This window comes from Podarcis filfolensis, assembly GCF_964270895.1.
Source record: "Podarcis filfolensis genome assembly, chromosome: 1".
In the NCBI taxonomy this organism is placed as follows: Eukaryota; Metazoa; Chordata; class Lepidosauria; order Squamata; family Lacertidae; genus Podarcis; species Podarcis filfolensis.
Genome location: NC_139604.1, coordinates 89,820,382 through 89,847,834, shown reverse-complemented (window position 1 = coordinate 89,847,834; position 27,453 = coordinate 89,820,382). Strand labels below are relative to the sequence as shown.

The 27,453-nt window shown below is 45.0% G+C and overlaps 1 protein-coding gene across 4 annotated transcripts in view; it reads left to right on the top strand.

Annotated features, from left to right (window-relative positions):
* The window catches only part of SLC8A3 (solute carrier family 8 member A3), a 169,933-nt gene that overhangs the window by 86,030 nt on the left and 56,450 nt on the right, over nucleotides 1–27,453 (top strand). The window contains exon 1 of one of the 4 annotated variants that reach the window (XM_083606467.1): nucleotides 18,438–18,454. The exons of the other annotated variants lie outside the window; for them this stretch is intronic. The gene's annotated coding sequence lies outside the window, so the exon portion shown is untranslated. Of the gene's footprint in view, nucleotides 1–18,437; nucleotides 18,455–27,453 lie in introns of those variants that run through there. 4 annotated transcript variants of the gene reach the window in all.

Here is a 27,453-nt window from a genome sequence, read left to right as displayed (position 1 = left end):
GCTGGCTGGGCACGCGCGCCAAGTTCAAATGTGCAGGCACGCGGAACAGCAGGAGACCCGGATGGGGAACCAGCTCCTAAAGCCCGCCGGAGGGAGGGAGAAGGCTCAGGGGAATCAGCGGGAGAAGAGGCTAGAAAGGGCGGAACCCCGGCGGGCAGGCGGACCCAGAGGAGGAAGGAGCAGCGGAGAAGGTGGAGCAAGGCTAGAATCTTAAATTGGTGTCAAGGGGGAGGAGACTCAGACGGAGCATCAGTGGTCTGACACTTTAGACGTGGGGCTGCGCGCTGCGGCTCTGGAAGTGAAACTGAACTTCAATAAAGACTTTAATAATTAACAACGAAGCAGCGTTGGTCCTTTGTGAGCTGGGACCTAGGGTAGCTCTGACAACACGTCTGTCAATCTTTGAAAGTCCGTAGAAGTATAATAAGTCTATAGCTGAAACAAAGTAATAGATGCTATCCTGTGGGCTAAGCGATAAAACTTTTTAGGCGTTCATGGTGCCGCAGTGGTAAGTGAATAACAATGTAGGACAGTGATCCCGGATAATCTGACTGTTTCGCTGGAATCTTCTTCAGCACAACCCATAGATTAGAAAAATGCACAGTGGTCATAAGGATATGTACCACATAAGGATATGTACCTGAAGCATCTGTAACCCGAAGTACCACTGTATACATTTAATCATCATCATCATCTCAACTCCTGCACTTGGGCACCAGGGCTCCACTTGCATGATAGCCCACTCTCTTTAGATAGGATGGGATTGCATCTGTGGGTCTGCTTGTTAACAAGAACACATACATGGGATCATGCTGTACAAGCAGTGGCAGGAATGGGAGGCAGGGGTGAATGGAAGGCTCCCTCCTGCGCATCACTCCTTCTGCACTGGATCCGGCCCTTACCTCTGACTAGAAAGCCGCAGCACAGAAATCTCTCTCCCCCTCTTCTTTTTCTTCTCAAAACTGCTTTCCAGTTTGGCTCAGTCTGGAACATGTTTTGCTTAGCAAGGTTCTGTGGTAGTTCAGCACTGAGGTGAATTGGCACGAGAGCAGAGGGGAACAGCAGGTGCTGATGGAGGTCACGGCGGAATTGCATTGGCAGAACCGAGCCCAGGAAGGTTGCCAGCCTCCAGAGGAATACTTTGTGCGCCCACAGTGTGATCATTACAAGCAAAATCCATAAATCATCAAACTTCCTTCAGCTTTGTTGCATCAAAATTTTGAAAAGGGGTTTTAAAACACCCCGTTACGTTTATGCAATACTGCTAGATTAGCCAGCGGTTGAATCTGATGTAAAAAGTAAAAGGTAAAGGTAAAGGTACCCTTGCCCGTACGGGCCAGTCTTGACAGACTCTAGGGTTGTGCGCTCATCTCACTCTAGAGGCCGGGAGCCAGCGCTGTCCGCAGACACTTCCGGGTCACGTGGCCAGCATGACGAAGCTGCTCCGGCGAACCGGCACCAGAGCAGCACACGGAACGCCGTTTACCGTCCCGCTAGAAAGTGGTATCTATTTATCTACTTGCACTTAAGGGTGCTTTCGAACTGCTAGGTGGGCAGGAGCTGGGACCAAACGACGGGAGCTCACCCCGCCACAGGAATTCGAGCTGCCGACCATGCGATCGGCAAGTCCTAGGCGCTGAGGTTTTACCCACAGCGCCAGCCGCGTCCCTGATGTAAAAAGTACTTCACAAGAATTATACAGTGGTACCTTGGGTTTCAGACACTTCAGGTTACAGACGCTTCAGGTTACAGACTCCGCTAACCCAGAAATAGTACCTCGGGTTAAGAACTTTGCTTCAGGATGAGAACAGAAATCGCGCGACAGCGGTGCGGCGGCAGCGGGAGGCCCCATTAGCTAAAGTGGTACCTCAGTTTCAGGTTAAGAATGAACCTCCAGAGCGAACTAAGTTCTTAACCCGAGGTACCACTGTACATAGAATGCTTTAACAAACCATTTATCCTTTCTGGGTGTGTGGGATAAATCTCAGACTCTGGGTTTTATTTACACACACACACACACACACACACACACACACACACACACTTGCTTTTGTTGTACTGTCAGCTGCTTTGAGTATTTTGAGGGGAGAAATGGAGAGGGAAAGCTTGGATGCATAGGAGATGGCAGCCTGGAGAGGACATTCTTAGCGGCAGCTCCCAAAATGTGGAACCCCCTCTCCACAGAGGTGCATCAAGCATCTTAATTATGTTGTTTCCATCATTTGCTGAAGACCTACCTCTTTATGCTGGCCTTTGACAGTTAAGACTTGTCTGATTCTTTGATGAACATTATTTGGTTTGTTTTAAATAGTTTAACTTCAGTAGACTTTAATATTATATGACCACATCGTTCTAACCTGCCCTGGGACCTTTTGGGAAAGGGCAAGTAAGAAGTTGCCTTGTACAGAGCTAGACTCATTGATCCATCTAGCTCGGTATTGTCTACACCGTCTACACTGTCTACACTGACCACACAGCTCTCTGGGGTTTCAGGCAGGGTTCTCTCATGGAGAGATGCCAGGGGTTGAGCTTGAGACCTTCTGGATGCAAGGCAGATGCTCTTCCACTGTTTGCCAATATGAAGAAGAAGGTCAGAAGCAACCCCTTTCCATTATCATATATGTCAGTAAAATCGTCAGTATATAAACCCAATTGAAACACAAGCTATTTTCACAAAACCTAACCAACCAGTCTGTTTCCTCTTCTTTCTTTCATCATAAAATCCAGTGTGCTTGATTAGACATGCTTTGGTCTGATCCAACAGTCCCCTTGTCCTCTGTCCAGGCAGTTTGTTTGACTGTCCAATATCTCAGTCACCCTCGGGCTTCTCACAGTGTGTGGTATTCTGAGGCTCCTTTGTCAGGCTTCAAGCCACTTCTTCAGTGTACAAATGCCAAGTGTCAGTTGCCCACCATGTGAGGTATGGGAGATGAGACTATTCTTCCAGCCGCTGAAACTGCAAGAGGAACGTGAGTTTTGTGTTTTGCCTTTGGAACATTCAGTGCATTCTTCTCAGTAAGTGGAGTTTTGCAAAACTCTTTTCTATTGTACCTGCCTTTGTGCTGCAAATCATTTCTCATGTTTTCCCCCGTCTCTCTTCATTCCAAAAGTATGGTCAATACACAGGGAGGTACGTGGTGTTAGGAAAGGGATAGTATCTTTAGAGGGCACACGTTATGCTTCTTCTGGGGTAGTTTTGGTCCCCACCCTGTACTCATCTCTCACCTGTGGCTCTTAGAAGCTGTCAGCATGCGGCAGTGAACACACCTCGGGAAACACATTTGACTGGCCAGCTAAACCAGATGACAGTGGCTGATGGGTCTCAGACCCTCAGAGGGTTAGGGACTTCCCTTGCATGTGACGGCAGGCTCCAGTGGACCCAATACTGGGTCTAACGGTCAAGAAGGCGGTTTCTGCACATGCTGGAGAGGGAAGTGAGGGGCAGAGGGGTCTTGTCAACCTGGGAAGGTAGCCCATCTAAGAGAAGGAAAACTCTGATCCTAAACATCCACTGCCTTGTGGGATATCTTTGGGAGAAGAAAAGGCTAAGGAGTAAATCCTACACAAATCCAGAGTGGAGTCCTTAAGACAGTTGGATGGTGTCATGTATGCTTCCTTCTGGCGACTCCTGCAGCCAAGCTGGTGCCAAATGTATTGCTCTGCTTTCCTTTGGACCAAACCAGCAAGGCCGGGGGGGGGGGGTCTGTAATCTAGGCAGCTCAGTTCCTCCATACAGACTGCCCAGGCCTGCGCCCTGAGGAGGTCATTTTGGGGCTTCGAATGCCACAGTTTGACTTCACCCCCAGAGAAGCACTCCATTGTCTCTGGTGCCAGCAACAAAGGCTAATATACTTGTTTTATTCTGGCATTATTTCTCCCCCACTTTTTTTTCTCCAACACATCTTTCAGGTTCCCCTCCCCCCTTTTCTTTTTTGTTGTCATTACAAAAGCAGCTGTCGCCAAAGAATAGTTGCCTCGTTCCAAACCTGGTACCAGGTGAATCTTCCCATTTATCTGTGGTGACCTGCTTTGAAGATTGTTCTATCTCCTGAAATTGCATCTTATCTTGAAGAAGGAGCTGTGGATTTCTAAAACGGAATGTTTTGGTGCATTCATTTTTTTTATCCCTTTCAACAGAATAACATTATTACACAGTTCTGTGGTTGGGATAACGCAAGAGATCTACTTGGGAGAGCATAGCTATGGCCACCAACCTGAAATGCTTGAGCACATGAGAGAAATCCATGGAGGAAAAGGCTTCTTATTCATTTATTTATTTGCAGATTCCACAAGAAGCTGTACAATACAATAAAATGCAGGAAACTCAATAAACTAAAAACAATAAAGCCATTTTTGAACTGAAAAGCAATTAAGTCATTCCATCAATGGCTACCAGCCATGATGGTTAAATATCACCTCCAGTACCTCAGGAATGGATGCTTCTGAATCCCTATTACTGGTGGGAAACTCTCGGAGAGTGCTGTTGCTCTCATGGCCATCTTGCAGAATGCTGAACTAGCAGGTGGGCTTTTGGTCTGATCCACATCTCTTCTTGTGTTATTAATAGTGTGGGACAAGCCACCGCTTTTCATTCTTCTGTGCTTTCCAAATGACTTTGTGGAATAACAACAAGGGGGCTCTTGCAAACCCTTCTATGGTGTTCCCTTCCCACCATCTCTTTCCTCGTACTTCCCTTGAAGTTTCTTTGCTGACCTATCATGAAAGGGAAAAGGTGTCACTGCAGTTCCATGGGTATGAAGGCACAATGTTTACCTGGTGCTGTTCAGAGACAAAGTTATGATTCATAGGGAAAGAGCTGTCTTTGGGAATTAGATACTCTGGGCAGTGCCAGCCAAGGGCTACAAGAAGTCAAGCGAAAGCATAGTATGACTCCAGGGGTCTTTCTCTCCCCCACCCCCTTTCTTAATAATATTCAATTTCTGGCTTTGCTGTTTGAAATCCTTACAGACATTTCAAAAACAAAAAAACCAAGCCTTCTCCCACCCCTACCCCAACTCAGTTCTCAACCTCCTTTTCTTTTTTTTCCCAGGCTGATGCTGATCTCGTTTTTGCTTAGGCATGGATGAGTCATCCGCATGCGTACGTCAAGTTATTGGGCGGCGGGGGGGGGGGGGGGAGGGAGGAACACATGTAGAGCTGTAGAAAAAGAAAGGGCAAAGAAGGAAAGAGACTCTGTTAGCTAGCAGTGCTTGCTTCTCATGGAGACCTGTTCTGGTATGCAGAGTTGGTGCTGAGGGTCTGCATGGTCAGGAAAGCACCAAGCGGCCGCAAACCAGCAGTGACCCCATTGATAATAGCTCCCTGGACCTGCTGCTCCTCTTTGCTATTGCAACCTCTTTGCTCACCTGCCTCTCGCTCAGGCCGAGACAACAGTGGAGGTGGGCAAGATGAAAGATCTGTAGATGATGCTGTCTTGTTGCTAATTGGGCTCTCTGCCTGGAAGGCAGGCATGTGATCACAGTGATGATGATGATGGAGAGGAGGAGCCACAGCAGCTGGTGATAATGGGGGTGAGGAGGGAGCCTTGCTGAGGGGTGGGGGGTGTGACCCATGGAAGGAGTCTTGTCCAAGGGCCCTCCAGAACTGGCTTAAATGTGTGGTTGTAACCAAGATTCTCACTTTTGAAACCAGTATCTGATCACACCATATTAGTCTGATGGCAAGGATAACTGAGAGAGACTCAGGTAGTGTTCCTTGACCCTAGTCCAAGGGTAGTGTTCTGGTAAGTCCCATCATCTCAAGGGTTTCCACTTGTGCAATAGGATCCCCCCCCCTGCAATGTACCCCACAGCCTCCCCAAATCTGCTCCAGAGGGTTGGGTGAACCCCTAGAACAGATTTAGCGAGCCGCTTTGGGAGGAGAGGTTGAGAATGCAAGTGGAGAATTCATTGCACTGACAGAACATTTTCCTCAGTGCTCCATTGGACTCCACTCCAACAGTGTATATGCATGCAGCAGACAGGACTGCATGTGCGCACCTTCAGTCAAATAATTGGCAGTAGCGCCGTTTATTTGTGCATGAAACCCAGTCCCTCTCTTGAACAGCTCATTAATGCAGAACTGCAGCATTTGGGTGAGATGAGACCATCCTCCCTTATTGTATTAGCTGCACTGGCTTCCAGTCTGTTTCTGGGTACCAATTCAAGGCACTGGCTATCAGCCCTAAAGCCCTAGACAGCTTGGAACCAAGTAACCTGAAGGACCATCTTCTCTCAAGCAGATCTGCCTATCTTTTAAGATTAGCTCTTGTGCCGCTCTTGTGTATGATGTTGCCTTCTGAGGCAGAGTTGGTGGCAGTGCAAGAGAGGGCTTTCTCTGTGGTGGCACCCTCCTTCTTGGTGTGGTCTCAGACTTTGAGTTTTTGATTTGCATAATGCACACTTGCTAAGTATTTGGGTTGAGGGTGGGGCTTAAGTACCACCCTACTGCTCCATGAACTGTGAGGGTATATTATAATAATTAGCAATGGCCCTCATTTGGAGGGGCTGGAACCAACTTGTAACCCAGGTCCCCTTCCATACATATGCCCAGTGCTTTTTTTCTGGGGGGACGCATACCCCTAAACATTTTGTGAATCTAAGTTTGGCCTCATTGAGGGGCAGTATTTCAATATGAGTAGGAAAATGAGAGTACCCCTAAACATTTTTTAAGAAAAAAAGCACTGCATATGCCACACATGTTTGTCATTTTGAAATTATGTTAATGTAGGGCAGGGGGTGCATAGAGTAAATGCTGACTTAGGCCAGGCAGTTGGGCTATAGAGTGTAAATGCAGAGTAATTTCAAAGGCCTACTTCAGATTGCGGGAGGGGGGGGAGTGTTTTCAGCAAGAATTTCCCCTGCATGTAGAAAAGTAGCAAGTCAGGGGGAAAGACTAGGTTTGAACCTTTCTCCCTGACAGGTTACTTTATTGTGTGCAGGGAGATTTTTAGCTGGCAGAGCATTCCACCATGCAGTGCCCTGCCTGTAGTCTGAACTGATATTTTCCCAGAAGGCAGAAATACATGAATTCTCCTCATGTTGAGACAACGTGCACTTCATTTGCTGGGCTGCTTCTTCCACTGCTCTAAATATGAAACATTTAGGGAGGAGCACTTTGTTAACTTCCTTCCAAAATATGTCTATCTTCTACCACTGCGTACTTTTTAAAGAAATTTTGTTAAGATGTGCATTGCTAACCAAAACAACACTCATTTCATAAGGCGGAGTGCAAATGATGGTTTTGGCTCCCTTCCTTCTTTTCTCAAAGGATACTTCATATTGAGGTGCTCCTCTTGAAATTCTGCCCTTCAAGCCGTGAGAGAGGTGACCTTTCTAAATCATGCAGCATTCATAGTTTCTGTTCCCTGACAGTGTTGCATTTATTCAATGTTGTGCCTGTTTGAAGATATTTCCAGAATCTTGAATCCAGCTACGAGACTGACCTGCAGGACTGCGGATATCCCCCGTCTCAAACTAAGAATGAACACTGAGCGAGAGGGTGGATATTTTTAACTCTGAGACATGTGGCTCGCTTGAGAAAACTGTGTTTTGCCTCAATGAGGGAACGTGTGAGGATTCACTGAAGGGGAAGGCACACGTGTGGATATGTTTTCCAGATCTTAGCTGATGAGACCTGGGATGTAGAACAAGCTGGCTGCACGTGTCCAAACCCCAGGGGGGAATCGACTTTGTAACAGAACTCCAGTGATCCTCACATGTTTAGGGCGAGCTTTGAACTGCGGAGGGGATGCAATGTGTTGGAAGAGTACAGTCAAACTGTCAGTTGAGAGGCTGGTGCATCGAAAGGTAAATGGCCTCTCCCACGAGGGAAACAAACAAAGCCGTGTGCTTCTGGGTTATGCCACAAACAACTTCATTTTTCACTGCTTCTTCAATGTATGAACATTAATGGGGCTGTGCTTGTCAACAGTAATGAGGAAGTTGGGAGTAAGAGAGGAGATTAAAAGCAAGCCCTAACCACAGCCATGGATAAATGGTGAGGGGTAGGTGGCAACGGGTACTCCAGGCAGCGAGGGTTTGTACGGGCTTTTGTAGGAGATTCCTTTCTTTTTCAAGATGGAAGGAGTGACGCACTAAGCCACCGGCAGCTGATCTTGCAATGGTTCGCCATGCGGTTAAACCAGGGGATGGGGTGGGGAGCCAGTTCTCTCACACAGAACTCCCCGTTTTTAATCTTGAAAGGGAGGTATGCACTCTTTCCCTGCAAGAAGGTGGAGGCAGGTGAAAGAGGCAGGGAAGGGAAGATCTCCCAGGCTGGGAGGCTGGGAAAAGAAAGGGAAGCTCCTAAGTGAGAGCTGGGAAGGTCCACCTCTTTTGGTGTGAGATAAGGGTTAAGATCTACCTGTGAGAGAAGAGATTATTTGCAGCTCAGATACTCTAGGATATTATAAAAGGAGAAGGAAAGGGAGCTGTTTTTTGCCTTTAGCTCTGGTGCTACTACAGTGGTACCTCAGGTTACATACGCTTCAGGTTACATACACTTCAGGTTACAGACTCCGCTAACCCAGAAATAGTGCTTCAGGTTAAGAACTTTGCTTCAGGATGAGAACAGAAATCGTGCTCCGGCGGCACAGCGGCAGCGGGAGGCCCCATTAGCTAAAGTGGTGCTTCAGGTTAAGAACAGTTTCAGGTTAAGAACAGACCTCCGGAACAAATTAAGTACTTAACCCAAGGTACCACTGTACTTCCTATGATCTTTTGACATGCAGGTTGTTGGGCATCAAAAACCACCCACAGACTGGTCTCAAATCTTCGGCCAGACCCATTGCAAAACAGAAAATACTTACAGTTAATAAGATTTCCTTCTGTTCATTGACTCCGGAAAGTCCTTGACCATTGCCCCATGCCAGGCTAAAAACCATACCTGAGAGTACTTGGAGGGAGGAAATTGGCTTGATTTTACTTGCTTCACGGTTTGATATTTCAGTGCTTAGTACGAACCTGTCTGTATCAGAGATAGTGAATTTCTGGAACTTTTACATTTGCTGGAATTTATCTCGTTTCACTTGCTAACTTTCTGGGGTTTGGGGGGGTTTGTAGCAAATTAACAACTTGTTAAACAATACATTTTCTGGATAGTAAGGATGAAAGTCTGGTGGAAAACCCATCTGATGAAACTGGTAAAGAATGCAAATCAAGGTAAATGTTTCACATTTTCCTTCACAGAATGGAACGGAACCTAAGTTTCAATGGAGACGTTGCCATGCATTGTGAAATGTACTTATGAATCACAAATAGCAGTGCTGATCCGCTGATGTTGCCCTTTCTCTTGGTTTTAGAATACAGTATGTTTGAAGTAAAATATGGACTGAAGAGAGAGAATGGCAGGATCCATAAATTTCTTCTGTTCTACTGAGAATAACTCCAAAGGAAGTTCACACACTTCCTTACCATTTTGCTCCTTCAGCTAAGCTCAGCCACCATGTTAATCTCTTGGGGGGGGGGGGTCGGGGCGGAGAGAGAGAAAAGGATGCTTATCATTCAGTTCTACACTTCTACCCAGAAGTAAGCCCCATTGAGTTCAGTAGTGTTTACTCTCAGGTAAGTGTGCATAGGATTGCAGTATTAACAGCCTATTTCCTTATACAATACTGTACAGTGTAGTTTATTCTTCTACTCTTTCACTTTCCTAATCCTTGTGGCGGTATTTTAGATTTCTCATAAATCACTCCCTGAGATATCTACATGTTGAAGCAGTTCATGCAAAATATTATTTCCTGCAGGGAGGCTTAGCACACATTGTACATAACATTCTTGAGGGAGAAGAGGGGAAATAAATATAGCTGCATTTCTTCCAGCAGAATGTAGTTTCACTCTGAATCTCATCCTAGTCTTTTGTGTCATTTTCTTTGACTATGTATATATGCCTACCTATCTCTGTTCTCAGAATGTGGTATGTGCTTTTCAATTTACATTCTTGAGGTAATCATACTTCGCCTCTTGTGGAACCAACCAAAGATTCTCTGGATTTCATGCCTATATATTATGTGTACACAGCAACACACTGGAAGAGCCAAGGTTTCTATTTGGCTCCCTAAAGAACTATTATTATTCTTTTTTAAAGAAGGAGGAGGAGGAGGAGATATCCAAACTCCTTGGAAGTCATGTCTCCTTACCTGAAGAGCATGGCTTAATGATAATAATAATAATTTATATATTATCCTTCATCCAAAGATCACAGGGACGTTTACAACAGAAAAACAAAACAAAATAAAAGCATAAAATACATAACAAAATAGCAAAAAAGAAAAAAGGACACATAGCCCGTCACATTTTAAAGGCCATAGATTGTTTAATCAGCCAGCCAGGTTTCCCATGCAAATATGTTTCTTACAATTCAAATAATAAACATACATGATTTCTTGAATTTAGAGACAATGTCCTTGTTGCAGAACTGTGGGTTTTCCAGTTATAGCATTGTATAATTTAACCATGGTGCTTTTCAGCATGCAGTGGTTTTTTTTTTGACCTCGTACCTTCCACTCCCAAATTCACTTTTCTTTTCAATGCACCGTCAGGGCATATGCAGAATTTCTAATTCACAGATGCAGAAAATGTGCAGGTTCCCAGTTAGTGTGATTTCTAAGAAAGTATGTATTTTGGCCAATGTGGAGGTGTCATGATTCTTCTTAACTCTCCCACCACGTTTCCTACAACCTCATCAGCTGGAGAAAGAAAGCAGCGTGGTTATAGCAAACTGTCAGGAAATCATGGCAGAATAAAGTCACAGCATGAATAAAAATGCAAATGAAATTCATTTAATAACTAATTCATATGCACATTTGGGTGCTTCTGCTGCCAACAGTGTTTTTCCTGATCCCTAAAAGTAGGTGTGGCAAAATCATTGATCCTCGGTTAATGATCTTCACTTTCTCATCTATCTGCTCAGGCAAACCTCCATTGCCAGTGACCTTTCAAAAATCCCTTTAGCTGCCCGGTGTTAACTTAATATTATGTCACAGTTTAATGGAATCTATAGCACATAGCGGGACAAGTGTGTAACGAATTAACATAGCAGCAGTTTCCATGAGGAGTCACAAGATCAGATTAAGCTCTGTGCTGCTGATAGATGCTCTTTCATGTCCACAGCTGATGCGCTTACAGGTCTGGATAAAATATTGCTACTGAACCCTACAGAGCTCTTCATTTCTGGATTTAGGGCACAATCTATGGGATATTGTACAGCTATAGTTCCTGGTGGATTGCATCTGTAGGTAAATTTGTAGTGCTTCACTTTATTCCGATCTAGCTCTCCTGACAGAATAGCATACAGTGGTACCTCGGGTTACATACGCTTCAGGTTGCAGACTCCGCTAACCCAGAAATAGTACCTTGGGTTAAGAACTTTGCTTCAGGAAGAGAACAGAAATTGCGCCGCGGCAGTGGGAGGCCCCATTAGCTAAAGTGGTACCTCAGGTTAAGAACAGTTTCAGGTTAAGAACGGACCTCCGGAACGAATTAAGTTCTTAACCTGAGGTACCACTGTATTCGCTTTTGACCCTCCGTTCTTGTGAACTGGATGCAGTCTCTTCTTCCATGGTAGCTTCTATATTAAGGGAGTGCAAAGTTGTCCTTTCCTCCTAAGATCTTCAGGGACTTGGAAAAAGACATTTTCAGAGGTTGTGCTGCACCTAAGCAACACCCTAAGCAGCTTAAAACATTTTTATTAATTCAGGCTTTAGTATGGAAAAGAGCACCCGATCCCCTGCCCCAGGTTTGTGATTTATTGCATTGCATCTGGAGCACCTTAGTAGTCATGGCTTCACCCAAAGAATTCTGGGAACTGCAGTTTGTCACAGAGCTACAGCTCCTACTTCCCTTAGCAGAGTGTGTTAAATGTATGATGTGATAGCGACCATTGCTGAAATATATATGTGTGTGGTGACTGTATCCTCCCGTCTGCTTGGTTTTTTCCTCTGTGTGCAGCAATGACATGAGGGGCACATATGAATGTGGATCGTCATAAATCCCCCCCCCATTTCTTCTTTCTCTTTGTAACTGCTGTACTTGCAGCTTCTCCAAACTTGCAGCCTCGTAAAAGCCATAAATTTAGATCTTCCGCAGGAGTATTGGGAGCATTTCCATGATTCCAAGGATGTCAGCGCTGCTGACTCACCAGAAGTACCGGAGGCCAATATGCTGTGATACTCAGTGCTGGTGGGGAGGAGGGAATGAACATTGCAAAGACTGGTTGATAGATAAGGTCACCCAGTGCCTCAAGTAACCAAATAAAACTATCTGGGATGTTTCCCTCATGTCATTGCTCCACACAGAGAAAAAACAAACAGCAGCACTCCACACATGATGTGTGGCTTAAAACAGCTTTAACTTCATTCACATACCGTACCATTTCAAAAAGCTTGTTTCAAAATAGTTGCTGGAGTATTTCTGGTTAGATTTCTCTCTCTTATCAACATGGTTTTTTAATATTTAAGTGTGTGTGTGTGTGTGTGTGTGTGTGTAAATGTTAGAGCTGTATCTGCCCTCCCACCAATGATCAACCTCTCAAGTTAAAAAAGAACAACTAATATGGTTAAAGCAGAAACTCATGAGTTTATATTTATATTCTCTCTCTCTCTCTCTCTCTCTCTCTCTCTCTCTCTCTCTCTCTCTCTCTCTCTCTCTCTCTGCTGTGTCTGCACTTCCTGTCAGGAGGAAAACTGCCAAAATATCTCCTGACAAAAAACATTCATGTCAAATGTTAATAACTAAGAACAAACAAGAAAATCTAAAAAATAAAAAATAAATAAAAATTGTTCAGTTCCATTTATCCAAGCCATCTGAAATGCCACAGAGCCCAATCCTATTATTATGTGTTGGCTGCTGTGATGTGGCTACGTCTTACTCACGTTGCTTCAGCAAGTGGGTAGTGCTATCTGGAGGGGAATCTTTTGTTTAAATCTCTTACCCAGTAAATAAATATTTTCTCCACATAGAGAACTAGCATGGCATCCTAAAATAAGTTCCCCAGGCATGCTAGCTTTCTCTGTGCAGGAATAATATATGTGTGTGTGTTTGTACACATACACAAACACACTATATACAAACAAACAAACACGTAGTTTCCCCCCTGCAATAAGGAGAATGTCACTATTTTTTCCTTTGGGATTCATTGAACCATAAAATCACAGAAGCATAGAGTTGTAAGGTGTTCCCAACCCCGTGCAATGCAGGAATCTCAACTAAAGCATTCATTCGCATCCTGGCAAATTCACATTTCATAATTAAATTTGATTTGGAGCTCTTACGCAACAAACTCACGACCCCCAAAATTTGAGCTTTTGTAATAGGGAAAGTAATGAGAAAATTCACCGGGTAGTATGGGATAACATTTGCTTGACACAACGTCATCTAACCTCTCCATAAACAGATCAGAATGGGTGCTCAGTGAATAGATGGTGATGTCTAAGCTCCCCGCAAACAAACAGCAAAAGTGCCCAGTAAAGAGGTAATCTAGAAGCACTAAATGCACCACATGATTCTGTTGGTCATTTACAGTTGACTCACATCTTACACATGGGTTACGTTGCAGGGACAGCACGTAAAGCCAAAATCACACATAGTCAAAGCAACCCCTTAAAATCTGGAAAATTGCCTGTAAAAAGCACAGCTCCGCACTTACCAGCGACTTCTCTTAAGCATTCGGGCTTGCTTACTGGGCTCTGGGAAGCTCTCACGAGATCTCGCGGGGCTGTCCAAGATCTTGCAAGAGCCCCCCAAAGCCTGGGAAGCACGTCTGAGAGCTTAAAGTTCTTTATGTGCCAGTAAAACCCAGCACAGAAAGATCTTTTAAGCTCTCCACCTCCCATGAGTTTAATTTGTGTTTCAGTTGGCCAGCTTTCAACTGCGTAAAGTTGAAATTGCACATGTGAAACGTGCATGTTGTGAGTCAACTACAGTGGTACCTCGTGTTAAGAACTTAATTCGTTCTAGAGGTCTGTTCTTAACCTGAAACTATTCTTAACCTTAGGTACGTGTAATGGTTCTAGGGGTTGCTCATGCGTAAATCGGCGCCACACCTGGCTGGGTTGCCTGAGTGAACCTTTTCTGTCCGGACAGCCACTCGCCCGTGGCTGTCTCAATCGCTGGCAGAATCCGTCAGTGGGTGTTTCTTGAACTTCTTCCAGCAAAGAAGCTCTTTGACGCCTAGTCTCCGCCTACTCTCCCTGCGCGGAAGCCTTCTGCGCAAGGAGGGCGTAGGCAGCGGAGGACCCTTACTCTCCCCGCTGGTCCCCGGCAAGGAGTCATGGGACCGCCTCGCCGATTCCCCCATCTGCCCCCCTTCTCCACTGGTGCTACGCTGATTCCCTTCCCCAGAAGATGAGCTGCCTCTCCCCATCCCGGGGCGCTCTCTGGAGTCCCTCTGGAGCTCGCTCTCTCCCTCCGCCCCTGATGGCAGTTCCCTGACAGTACCACTTTAGCTAATGGGGCCTCACGCTGTTGCCGTGCCGCCACCACGCGATTTCTGTTCTCATCCTGAAGCAAAGTTCTTAACCCGAGGTACTATTTCTGGGTTAGCGGAGTCTGTAACCTGAAGTGTCTCTAACCCAAAGTACCACTGTATATTTATTAATTGCATTTACATACAACCAAGTTCTCTACTTATGTATCTCTCCTCCTTGTATTTGTAGAAAGTGCAATTATAGTTTGTTTTCTATCGGAGAGTAGTGCAGCCACCAAGAATGAGAATGAAGGCCTTTTTTTATATAAGTACAGTTCATCAAGCGAACAAAGGTATCCGAAAACCCTCCCATTCTTGGTCCTGGCTAGGATGAGCAGAAGGTGTTTTGGTGTGAATCCTGACATATGCTTCAGCGTTGTGACAGAAGCAGCTTTGTGGACCACGTGGAAATACTCGGAGGGGCATCCTTGTTCTGCATACCCCTCTTTTAAGACATACTTCCTGAAATGTGGAGCTTTAAATCACACGTTCTTTGTGTCCTTTAAATCACTCAATTATTTAGAGCCCTTTTATCACTTCAGCATTGGCCATTCTAGCTCAAAATCTCTGGAGAGCAGAGTTTGGGGCAACCCAGCCAGATGGGAAGGGTATAAAATAAGAATAATATGATGGTGATACTTCCTCCCCCCCCCCCGCCCTGAACCTTCTTCCATTTGGCTTAATGGAGTGACCCAAGGTTATAGAGCGAGAAATCTCCCTCTCTGCTTTCTCTACACTATATACATAAGTTGAGATTCCTCTGTCATGCCTCTCCCCTTGCCCTATACTCAACCTTTCACTAAACTAAATCGTCACCCCACCAAACCTGGAAGGGAACATAACCTAGCGACCTGAAGAAACTGGGATTTAGCCCATACAGCACCTGATGGACAAAATTCAATTCCTTCCAAGACATAGTGTCTGTGTATCTAGCCATGCCTGCTAGCAGACTATCAGTCTGGCACTGTTGGCATGGTCCTCGCTAGGATGTCCTCCTGGGGCTCAGATGACAGCATAGCTACTGCAAGCCAGAACTGAATGGCATTATTGGAGGGCTGCTGGATGGCCTTGCTTGATGGATTGACAGAGCGCTGCCTACTAGGATCAGGGCAGGAGAGCAGAGTGTGAGGTAGGTCAGAACGGTGTTGACAAAACTATGCTGGCTCTGTATTTCCCTATATCATTTAGGATTGCATTTCAGTGTTCACTCCCTACCAGACCCAGAAGCACATGGCAACAGTGTTTATCTCTTTTCCCCCTATCCCATTTTTATGAATTGTCATAATTGGGGAATGCATGGGTCTGATGAGGTATACAGTGAGTGCCCTATGTTTGCCCTGACACAGTTGCTCAAAATTGTAATAGAAACTAGGGGGATTTGGTGCCAAGGAACATCTCCTTTTTCCTTCGGTACACAGCCAGTTGGCTTACTGTCCTTTTTCCTACCTCCACAGTCCTTCTGAATAAACTGCACGAGCTCCCCATCTCAACAGTGGTGGAGAGGGCAGGTGGATGTTGAAAGTTTCTCTGCCAGTGAGCAACTCCACAAAAGTATGGAATCTAAAGTAGATAAGTGTTATTATTTCCCCAACCTGCAAGTGACTGAGAGCTCACCCACACTTCTGTTTGTGCTGTGATTTCCAGGCACAGGTCCAAGGGCTTCTTCTTTTGTCTGCCACTTTCCCCAGGAAAACCTGCAGTTTACTGCTGAATTCTGGAGCAAATGTCTGTCCAGTTTTCTACGGATCGATGATTCAGCAGTAAATTGTGGGTTTTCCTGGGGAAAGTGATGGGACAACAACAAAAACCCCTCTCCGACACATGTTTGGCTGATCCAGTTTTCATCCACCTTCATGAAGAGTGCTCTTTGAGCTGTGAAAAACTGAAGAATAGCCTAGGCACCATCTTTCTCTGATAGATTCTGCCTCCCTACAGATAGCTGCATCTGGTACAGTTAGAGCATGCAATATTTTTGTCTTACCTTCCATCCTTGGATCTGCAGTGCAGTTTTCTGCCTTCAGCTTTTATGAGATCCCAGGATGCCTCTTTTTACTGCCACTTTACACACTCACCCCTTCCAGCCAGCGGAGGTGGGTACTCCCCTTGCATTTCTGCAGCTCACCCCACCAACAAAAATATGAGGGGAAAGCCTATACACATACAGGTCTATTTGCTGTGTACTCAGATTGCATGATAGGCTATAAGAGAAGGGGGGCACCCTTGCTTTTTTTTATCCACATGGAGTGTGAACAGCCCTTGCTAATGTGCTTTACAGTTCTGGAAGAAAAGGATTTGGACTGTAATGCTAAGGCAGGTTATGAGAAGCTGAATGCCATGGCTGACTTACCTGCGACCCTCCAGATATTGTTTGACTTCAACTCTCATCATCCCTGAGCATTGACCATGCTGGCTGGCACTGATGGAATTTGAGAGTTCAAGCAGTAGATATGGGGAGCCACGTGGTAGCCAGACTTGCTGTAGGCCAACATACAGTGATCTGCACCACACCACATTCTTCTTGTGGATTACCCACATATCCATGTGTGACCAAGCCATGATATGGGAGGCCATGACCATCGCTGGAGTGATTCCCACACCAGGGCCTGCACAGCACCAGAAGGCGACTCGGTACTGGAATGTCCCATGATAACGCCGTTTCTGGTTTTAGAGGTACATGGCAATCACACGAATGTAAGCAGCCTGCCGCTGCAGAGGGATCAGAGGCCATCAAGGCAGCCTGAGCTTCTTTGCAGCTGACAGCGTCCCCAGGGGGGAGACACACAGCAAGGAAGGAATAGCAATAACGTGCAAGGGGCACAGCAAGTGGGAGAGTCCAGGGACATGAAGTATTTTGAAATGCTTAGTGAGAGAAGAAGCTGTCAGAACTATTTCTTCTTCAAAGTAGAGAGAGCACTTTTTGTCCAGCAAACCCCTCCTGGAAAAGCCTGAGACAGCTGTATTCAAGTTGAACAGATCTCCCTGTCTAGACAGATGCACGGAAAGGAACTTGCACCAGCAGCAGACCAATCCATGGGGGCCCCATGTCTTCTTTGACTTGCAAGTCATTTCTCTTGTCCCATCTCTGTGCTGTACCTGAACCTTCTAGCATATGGTTTGAACCCACAGGATGGCCCTAATACTTGATTACATTGCTGAATAAGGAAAAGTGTGTTCTTCTCAAGCACTGAATTTTTGGTGTGTCTCTCCCAAAAGAATTGCCTAGCCATGGGACAAAATCTACAGGGGGTTTTTTTTTAGCTATATATAGCAGTGACATGTGGAAGACATGGACACCTTTCTCTGAGTTTTATGCACATGTCTTCCAAGAGCGACAGGGAACCTATGGCCCTCTGTGTATTACTGGACTCACCAGCCCCCAGCCAGCATAGCCAGTGGTGAGGGATACTAAGACCTATAGCCTATAGCTGGAAAGCCACAGACCCCCTATTCCTATCTTATAGTATATGAAAATGCTGGAACTTTACAACCCATGCACAACTGCATGCTCATCACTTGATGGCTGCAACACTAAATGATGGGGAAAGGGAAAGAGCCGCTGGAGATCAAAGCCCTCTGATAGATACGTTTTTATCACTCCAGCAGTGTTCAGTATTCAAGTACAACTCACCATATATTAAGGTGATGGAGGATCAAGTGGCATATACGCATGTGTGAATCAGCCTAGCTCAATTATCCTGAACGCTAGACACATGTAGAGCAAGAATCTGGAAATAATCATGTATCATTTTTCCGATATAGAGGCAGCATTCATTACTGTTCCAGCATTACGTTTCCATGTAACCTGAGTCGTGGGTGAAATTCCCAAGAGTCTTTTTTAGAAGTACTAAAGATAACTGTTCTTCACCTCTTAGAATAGATAAGGAGAAATCAAGTCTTTGGATCTGTTACAAAAAAGTATAAAGGATTAATTCCCGCTGTTTAAAGGCAGCCTATTAAGCATCAGAAAGAAGTTTTATGTGTGGCCAACCAAGTAAGCCAATGTTCAGTTGCCATTTATTTTATTGTTCAAAGTGTTCTTGAAGATAGGTGAAGATCTCCCCCTCCCTCTGTGTGTGTGTGTGTGAGAGAGAGAGAGAGAGAGAAAGAGAGAGAGAGAGAGAGAGAGAGAGAGAGAGAGAGAGATGGAGGGGGGGTGGAAGGGAGATCTCAAGGTGACCATGTGAAGCTGAGCAGATACCATGAAAGTGAAATCTCTCTCTTTATAGCAAGAAGTGCTTGTGAGCCCCTATCTTACATCCTGCTGATTCCCCCCCCCAACACCCTGTTACATGTTCTCTAGGCAGACTCCCCCTGTTCCTGATTATGTGCTGCTGTGTTCCTGAAGTGGTAGGAAAATGTTTGATATATTATTCCTGTGGTTAGAGGGATATCAAGATGAGTTAAGTGAGTTTAAAACCACAAACTGTGCAGTTTTATCAGGGTTGCTTTCTGCTCTAGCAGTGCAGCAGTTGCAAAGCATGGGATGGAATGCGAGGGAGAAACCCACCTTCCTTGCTTTGTGTGCCTTATTTCTATCTGCTCTCTCATTCCCCATATATTTTTGTCTGCAAAGCTTAGAGGTTTCTTGTGCATAATTAGAGTTGTGTTTACCTTGGAATAAACTCCACTGGACACAGTGGGAGTTTTGTGTGTGTGTGTGTGTGTGTGTGTGTGTGTGTGTGTGAATAGGACAGTGGGGTTGGAAAGAAAGGCGCTTAGAGTAATATACATTACCATACAAAGCGTGGGTTGTGTATGTAGTAGTTCTGAGACTATTAAATCCAGACTCTGAAATTATCTAACTGCACCACTACTTTAGAGACAATGCTTGTGAGCTTTCTGCCTTGACTTACTCAGAAATATACTGAGTTCTCTGCTGGATTTAGCCACAGGTCCATTCAGAGTGGGAACAGCAGGGTGGCTAGACTATATGTGATGATAATTTTGAATGCTTTTCTGTTGCTATGCAGAAAAAATAAACACACATTGTCTGCCTTGGTGGTCCCCTGTGTATGCTGTACCTCAGCCCTGGAACTACAATGTGGGGTAACACTTAACTGATCTAGTGCAATGGACTATAATCCACAAAAGTTTGTGCCAGAATAAATGTGTTAGTCTTTAACATGCCATGAGGCCCTTCATTGTTTCTACAGCCTCAGACAATCATGGCTGTGCTTCAGGAAATATAGACTTTCAGTTGCCCCCAGCTTGGGAGTTGCTCAAGTTTGCCTTCTCATTATGAGCCTGAATCTTGCCTTCTCTCCATAAACTTGAACAAACAAATGGTTTGTGTGGAGAAGTGCTGTTGGGTGACAGAGAAGGCAGAACTGCTCAACACCTACTTTGCTTCTGTCTTCACCCAAAAGGTAAGCAGTGCCCAACCTGGTGATAACAGAATACACAATGCAAGGAGGGAGCTGCAGTCCAATATAGGAAAATAGGTGGTAAGAGAACACCTAGCTACTTTAAATGAATTCAAATCTCCTGGGCCTGATGAACTACACCCAAGAGTACTAAAGGAGCTTACAGGTGTAATTTCAGGTCCTCTTTGTATAATCTTTGAGAATTCTTGGACAACAGATGAGGTCCCTGCATACCGGAAGTGGGCCAACATTGTTCCCATCATCAAAAAGCGGGGGAAAGAAGACCCAGGTAACTACCAACTGGTGAGCTTGACATTGATACCAGGAAATGTCCAGTAACAGATAGCAGTTGGTCTGTGAGCACTTAGAAAAGGATGTTGTGATTACTAAGACCCAGCATGGGTTTCTCAAAAACAGGTCATGCCAGACAAATCTCATTTCTTTTTTTGATAGAGTTGCTGGCTTTGTGGATCAGGGGAATGTTGTGGACGTAATGTATCTTGATTTCAGTAAAGCTTTTGACAAAGTCCCTCGTGATATTCTTGTGGATAAGCTGGTAAAATGTGGGTTGGAGAGGTAACTGTTAGGTGGATTTGTAGCTGGTTGACTGATGAGAACACAAAGAGTGCTCACAAATGGTTCATTGTTATCCTGGGAAAAAACCTGACAAGTGGACTGCCACAGGGTTCTGTCCTGGGTTCGTTGTAGTTCAACGTCTTTATAAACAACTTGGATGAAAGAATTGAGGGGAGGCTCATCATATTTGCAGGTGACCCAAACTGGAAAGGGCAGCAAATGCCCCTGAAGACAGAATCAGGATTCAATATGACCTTAACAGATTGAAAACTGGGCCCAAACTATTTCAGTAGGGACAAATGCATGGTTCTGCACTTGGGCAGGAAGAGCCAGCTGCACAAATATAGGATGGGGGATGACGACACCTGGTTTCCCAGTAGTATAGGTGTAAAGGAACTAGGGGTCTTAGTGGACCACAAGCTTAACATGAGTCAACAGTGTGATGCAAAGCTAATGCTATTCTAGGCTGCATCAACAGAAATACAGAGGTACCTTGGTTTAAGAACAGCTTAGTTTATGAACAACTTGGATTAAGAACCTCAAACCCGGAAGTAGGTGTTTGGTGTGTGAACTTTGCTTTGGAATAAGAATATGTTTCTCTTCCTGTTGAGTGTGTTCCATTTGTAAATTGAGTCCCCCGCTGCTATGGGAAAGCACACCTTGGTTTAAGAACGCTTTGGTTTAAGAACGGACTTCCGGAATGGATTAAGTTCGTAAGCCAAGGTACCACTGTATAGTATATAGTACCACTCTATTCTGCCTTGGACAGACCACACCTGGAGTATTGTGTTTAGTTATGGGCACCATGATTTAAGAAAGACAAGCTGGAACATGTGCAGAGGAGGGCAGCCAAGTTGTTTAAGGGCCTGGGAACCAAGCATTAGGAAGAACAGTTGCAGGAGTTGGGTATGTTTAACCAGGAGACTGAGAGGAGATATGATAGCCTTCTTCAAATGTCTAAAGGGCTGTACATGGAAGATGGAGCAAGCTTGTTTTCTCTTGCTGCAGAGGATAGGACTCAAACCAATGGATTTGAGTTACAAGAATGGAGTTTCCAATTAAACATCAGAAGTAACTTTCTGACAGTAAGAGCTGTTCAACAGTGGAAGAGACTCACACAAGAAGTGGTGGACACTCCTTCCTTGGAGGTTTTTAAACAGAGGTTGGACGACCATCTGCCATTTATGATATAGTTGAGATTCCTGCATTGCAGGCAGTTGGACTAGATGATTCTATGATGGTACAATCTCCCAGGAATAGAAAAGGCATATGCTGTATTTACAACAGAGGAGCTAGGAAGCTGTGCTTTCTCTTCTTCACAGCAAACAAACATCTGAATTGACCCTGTGGAAACCTGTGCAAAAGTGACTGTAATGTTAGCCACTGTGTAAATCAAGATTTCACAGACAGCATGAAAATTGCAAAATTGTTGTGACATCCATGAAATTGACCAATGCATAAACAGGCTATGGATGACTGTTGAGTAGCTGTAGTAAACATCCCATGAGGAGAAGGACAGATGTAGGTTTGGTTATAATCTAGCTTCATCTTCATATATATTCTGTGGTATATTTTGCAAGAGGGAAAAATATACATGGACAATATATTTGTGGTTAGGGGGTTTATTTGAGGCTATTTTGTACTTTGTGGTTTAATATTTGGTGTGGGTATATTGTGTGATGGCAAAGTTTGGGTAGCATTTTATGTTAGAAATCAAAGTTTTCTGGGAGTGAAATGATTCCCATAAACTGTGGAAGGCTCTGCTGACATATGCATCAAACTGATCCCAAGCTCATTTAGCTGTCTCATATGACTATACTGAATAGGAGTGGGAACTAAGTGGAATCCAATCTTTCTGAATTCTGAAAAGATGATCCCATGAGGATGGTGAATAATCATCAGTCACCCTCAGGGACTACCTTGTCACCAGTGTGTGAATATGTACCATGCGATAAAGCCAAGCTGTCATTGATCAGTCGAGTGAGGGACCTTATTAAAAGTTCTGCGGGGTGGAAGCTCAGAACTGAGGAGCCCCAAAGTAAAATGTAAGGGTGTTTTCTCTCCTGTCATATCAGATATGTGCTATGTGTTGTTATTGTAGTTGTTTGCACTTATTAGTCACTTTTTTTGAAAAGTAAACTCAAAGCAACTTACAATATAATACAAAAATCAAAACCAATACAGTAGTACCTCTGGTTTCGAACTTAATTTGTTCCAGAGGTCCATTCTTAACCTGAAACCATTCTTAACCTGAGGTACCACTTTAGCTAATGCAGCCTCCCGCTGCTACTGCGCCACCGTTGTGTGTTTTCTGTTCTCATCCTGAGGTAGTTCTTTACCCGAGGCACTACTTCCAGGTTAGCGGAGTCTGTAACCCAAAATGTTTGTAACCCGAGGTACAACTGTACAGATCTAAACTAAATAAAAGCTAAAAACATTCATATACTTAAAATGTGATCTAACATATCCCCCTACTTAAGGAGGCCAGAATATCAAAAACTATCAAAATTTAAGATGTAAAGCTTGGCTGAAAATAAATGTTTTGCCTGGTGTCAGAAACTAGCTTAGTTGTAGTGCCAAGTTGGGCTTCCATGGGGAGGTGGGCCTCCATAAGTGGGGAGCCACTACTGAAAAGGCCTGTTCTCATGCACTCTTCTTCATCTTCAGCTGGCCACAAGGATGGCTCCATAGCTCAAAAGTAGAACACATGTGTTGCAGGTTCAATCCCCAACATCTCCAGGTAGGACTTGCAAAGACAGGAGTCTAAAACTCTGGAAGTGTTGGCAATACTGTGCTAGATGGGGAAATGGCTGACTTGGTTGAAAGCCGTTTCCCATGTCCCCTTCACCTCCCCCTTTATGCTATATTGTTTGTGAGAACAGTAGTAGTTGTCCGGGAGAGCATGCTGGTAGGTCATGAGACCATGTCCTCCATCAGGACATGCCAGGTATGGGCTAGGATCAAGTGCAATGTAAGTTAACCTCAGACTTCATGATGGGGACAAGGCCTCAAGATTATTTGTGGAGTTGGCTGAGGGGAACGGAGAGCTTTGAAAGCTGAGGCTGCAAGTGAAGACTGCGAAACGATTTCTTCACTGAGGTCCTTCTTGGGATTGACTTTGGCTAGAGACTACTCAGAATCCTCACAGGTACTAGTATCTGGTTTTAAAGATGGCAGATTGCTCAGCTGGCTCCTGTCAAGAGTGCTATGAAACAACCAGTAGACACTTCAGTTTGGCAAGGCAATGCCTATAGAAATCCAGCCCATGTTAACAGCAGTAACCTATAGACCTTCCTTCCTTTTTGGGGGAGGGCAATGGAGTCTTGGCAGAAAGTTCCCCCACTGTTAGAAGTGTAGCTTACTTCAGAACATGGTGCTGGCTGGCACATAAAATCTGACAAGATACTGTTCTTTGTAGAAGGTATATTTTTAATCTAGCTACCTCAGTGGAAACTCCCCCAATTCATCATTCATGGTGTGTGCTTATATTTAATTTAAGATCAACTTGTAAATATTTATCCTCACGCTAAAAATAAAGAGACCAACATTCACTTTTCCTTCCCGCCCCCCCTAAAACCTGGCTGGACTTCACCAGAATACTCTGATCTTTCATAATAAGGCAGACTTTATGTTATATTATATATTATTTTTAATTGGGCTGGTTTCCTGCAACTTCTGCTTTGGCCAAGGAGCATCCCTGCCAGGCTCCCCACAAACAAACCCAGCCTCCCCCTTCCCTGGCTAAGTGAAGCTTGTTTCCATGGTAGCCTCATTAAATTTGCATCTTGCTCAGCTTGGGCTGCATCACGGCTGCAAGTTGTATTTTTAGCCCGTGGCAGTTACATAATGAGAGAACTGGGGGAAGCAAGGAGGGCGGTTCCAGTGAGAAGCAGTGGCTCTGTGCGGCCCACTTGGCTAACTTTGCTCACTTGGGCTCCTGAGGTAACTTCTGCAGACAGTAGACCCTCAGCTGCTCCTGTCACATATCAGCCAGTAAGGCGACTTTCTTTTTCCTTTTCATGAGCTGAACCAGACAGTAGGCGTCACTTAATCTAGGAAAGGTGATTGATGGCTGCCAGCCCCTGACGCAGGCCGAAATCTCAGAGGTCTTGAGACAGGGCTGGAAGAATTGGCATGTCTTGCCTTTTGGAGGGGACGCAGCAGCACATGTGCTTCCTGAAGGAGAGAGCTTTTCCCTTCTTCCCCACCCTTTTGCAGAAGGAAAAGAACGGAAGGAGAGCATGCCCGTGTGTTGGAATGACTCAATCCTTCACAAGTTGCAGAGGCCAGACAGTTGACCCATTTCTATCTCCAGTGCTTAATTTCTAAAATGAAAGCTCCCAGGCCTTGTGTGCCTGCCTGCAGAGAGTTCTGTCATGGAAGTCCTTCCTCAAATTCCTGAAGTGTAGGATGACTGCGGCTCTGTGATGATGAAAGAAAGGCACCCTGCCTTCATCATTTTTCATTAAGGCTTCATGCAGGGCAGTGGGGTGGCCTCCTTTACAGAGGACAGGCCCTCTATTTGAAGGAGTCCTCTGTTTGAAAGGCTCCTTCAAATAGTTTCAAGATGAAGGTAAATAAAAGGGAGATGAAGTTCCCCCTCAGCATTTAATACCTCGTCAGTCAACTGAGCTGGCACACAGGTCGCCTGGTCAGTCTTCTCCCATGTGGTGAGTTGTATTCAATTTCTATATAAATCATAGTAATTATGTCCTCATTTGCATCTATGCATATAAATTGGATGATAAAATTTTATGGAAATCTGTGCGTTCCCATTTTTGGCAATGTGAAAATGGTGAACTTAGTTCCACAATTGAGTTCTAGCAGCAAAAATAGTTTTCTAACTCCCAAAGAAAACTGGGAAATGAAACTATGGAACAGAGTGGTTAAGAACATGAGCTATGCACTGGAATGCTCCCACTTCACATCACAATCTTTGGCAACCCTTTATCTCTCAGTCTCTCAGCCCTCCCATCTGCAGTATGGGACAATCATATCTTGTAAACTGTCCTTATACTCTTTATCTTTTAATAAATAAATCTTTTAATAAATAAATATATATCTTTTAATAAATAAAATAAATAATCCAAGCCTATTTTGACATTGAGCAATCCCATGGATTGTGCCACTGTGGATATGTGGAGCTAAGGGCTGATGAGTGAGTCCAAAACCAACAGTTGTGCAAGCACATGGAAGCTGCTTCATGCATCAAACATTTTACGTGCACTTCATCTAATGACTGTGCACACAACAATAACAACAATTATTTTATTTATATCCTGCCCATCTGTCTGGGTTTACCCAGCCACTCTGGGCAGCTTACATAAAAAAATTGTAAAACATCAGACATTAAAATTTTCCCAATACAGGGCTGCCTTCAAATATCTTCTAAAAGTCAGATAGTTGTTTATTTCCCTGACATCTGATGGGAGGGTGTTCCACAGGGCACACACCACTACTGAGAAGGCCCCCTGCCTAGTTCCCTGTAGCTTTACTTCTCGCAGTGAGGGAACAACCAGAAGGCCCTCAGAGCTGGAACTCAGTATCTGGGCTGAACATTAAGGGTGGAGATGCTCCTTCAGGTATACTGGGCCGAGGTCATTTAGGTTTTTAAAGGTCAGCACCAACACTTTGAATTGTACTCAGAAATGTACAGGGAGCCAATGTAGGTCTTTCAGGACCGGTGTTAAATGGTTTTGGCGGCCGCTCCCAGTCACCAGTCTAGTTGCCACATTCTGGATTAGTTGTAGTTTCCAAGTCACCTTCACAGGAAGCCCCACATAGAGCACATTGCAGTAGTCCAAGTGGGAGATAACCAGAGCAGGCACCACTCTGGTGACACAGTCTGCGGGCAGGTAGGGTCTCAGTCTACTACCACGGTGGAGTCTATCTCTTTCCAAATCTGAGCTACTTTATCTGCAAACAACTTTACAAAATCATTCCAGGAGATCTTGGGGTCCTCACCAGACCTTGATGGTGAAGGTGGTTCAGTCAGATTGCAAACCACCTGAAAGTCTCCTGCTGCTATTTTCTGCAGATGCAATAGAGGCGGTGAAGATGGTCCACTTCGCCGTTGCTATCACCAATTGGTTGAGCTCTAACCTGTGTCTGCCCAATTCAGAATAAGTTTTCCACCACTGGCGCTCTAGCCATCTCAGTGATTGTTTCATCTCCCTCAGCTCTGGAGAAAACCACAAGGCTCTCCAGGCTCCATGCAATCAGGAGGGCTCTTCAGAGCCAGACAGTTGATAGCCCTGGTTAACTCCACATTCCAGCGGGCCACCAGGGAATCAGCTGAGAGGCCATCAACATGGGATAAAACATCCCCTACCACTCTTTGGAAACCATCTGGATCCATTAAGTGGTGGGAGCGGACCATCCGAATCGGTTCTACCTCCCTGCGGAGGGGAAGGGTTGTGGAGAAGTCTAGTTGCACCAGGAAGTAATCTGATCATGGCACTTGTTTTGTTTCACTTTTACTTAGTGTCAAATCACCCACATCCATAGAAGTGAACACCAGATCTAAGGGATTTCCATGGCTATGAGTTGGGCCAAACTTATTCAGGGACAGCCCCATGGAGCCCATGCTTTCTATGAAGTCCCGAGCTACCCCTTGTAAGGTTGTGTCAGCATGGATATTAAAATCCCCTAGGACAACCAAACTAGGTGTCTCCAGGAGAACATCTGCCACAACCTGAAGCAGCTCGGGCAGGGAATCCTTGGTGCAGCAGGGATGTCGGTACACCAAAAGGAATCCTGTACTGCCCCTATTGCCCAGCTTCCAGAACATGCACTCAGAAAACTGGGTCTTCCCAATAGGACGCCTGGTGGAAGCTAATGACTTCCTAAAAATCACTACAACCCCTTCTCTCCCCACACATACGACCTGGGTTGCTGTGCTTAAGAAAAACTTGGTGGACAAGCAGCGGGCAAGAACAGGCCCATCTGCCTCGTTCAACCAAGTCTCTGTTACACATGCCAGGTCAAGTCCTCCATCCATGATCGCGTCATGGATGGCAGCGGTCTTGTGAATCATTGACCTAGCATTGCA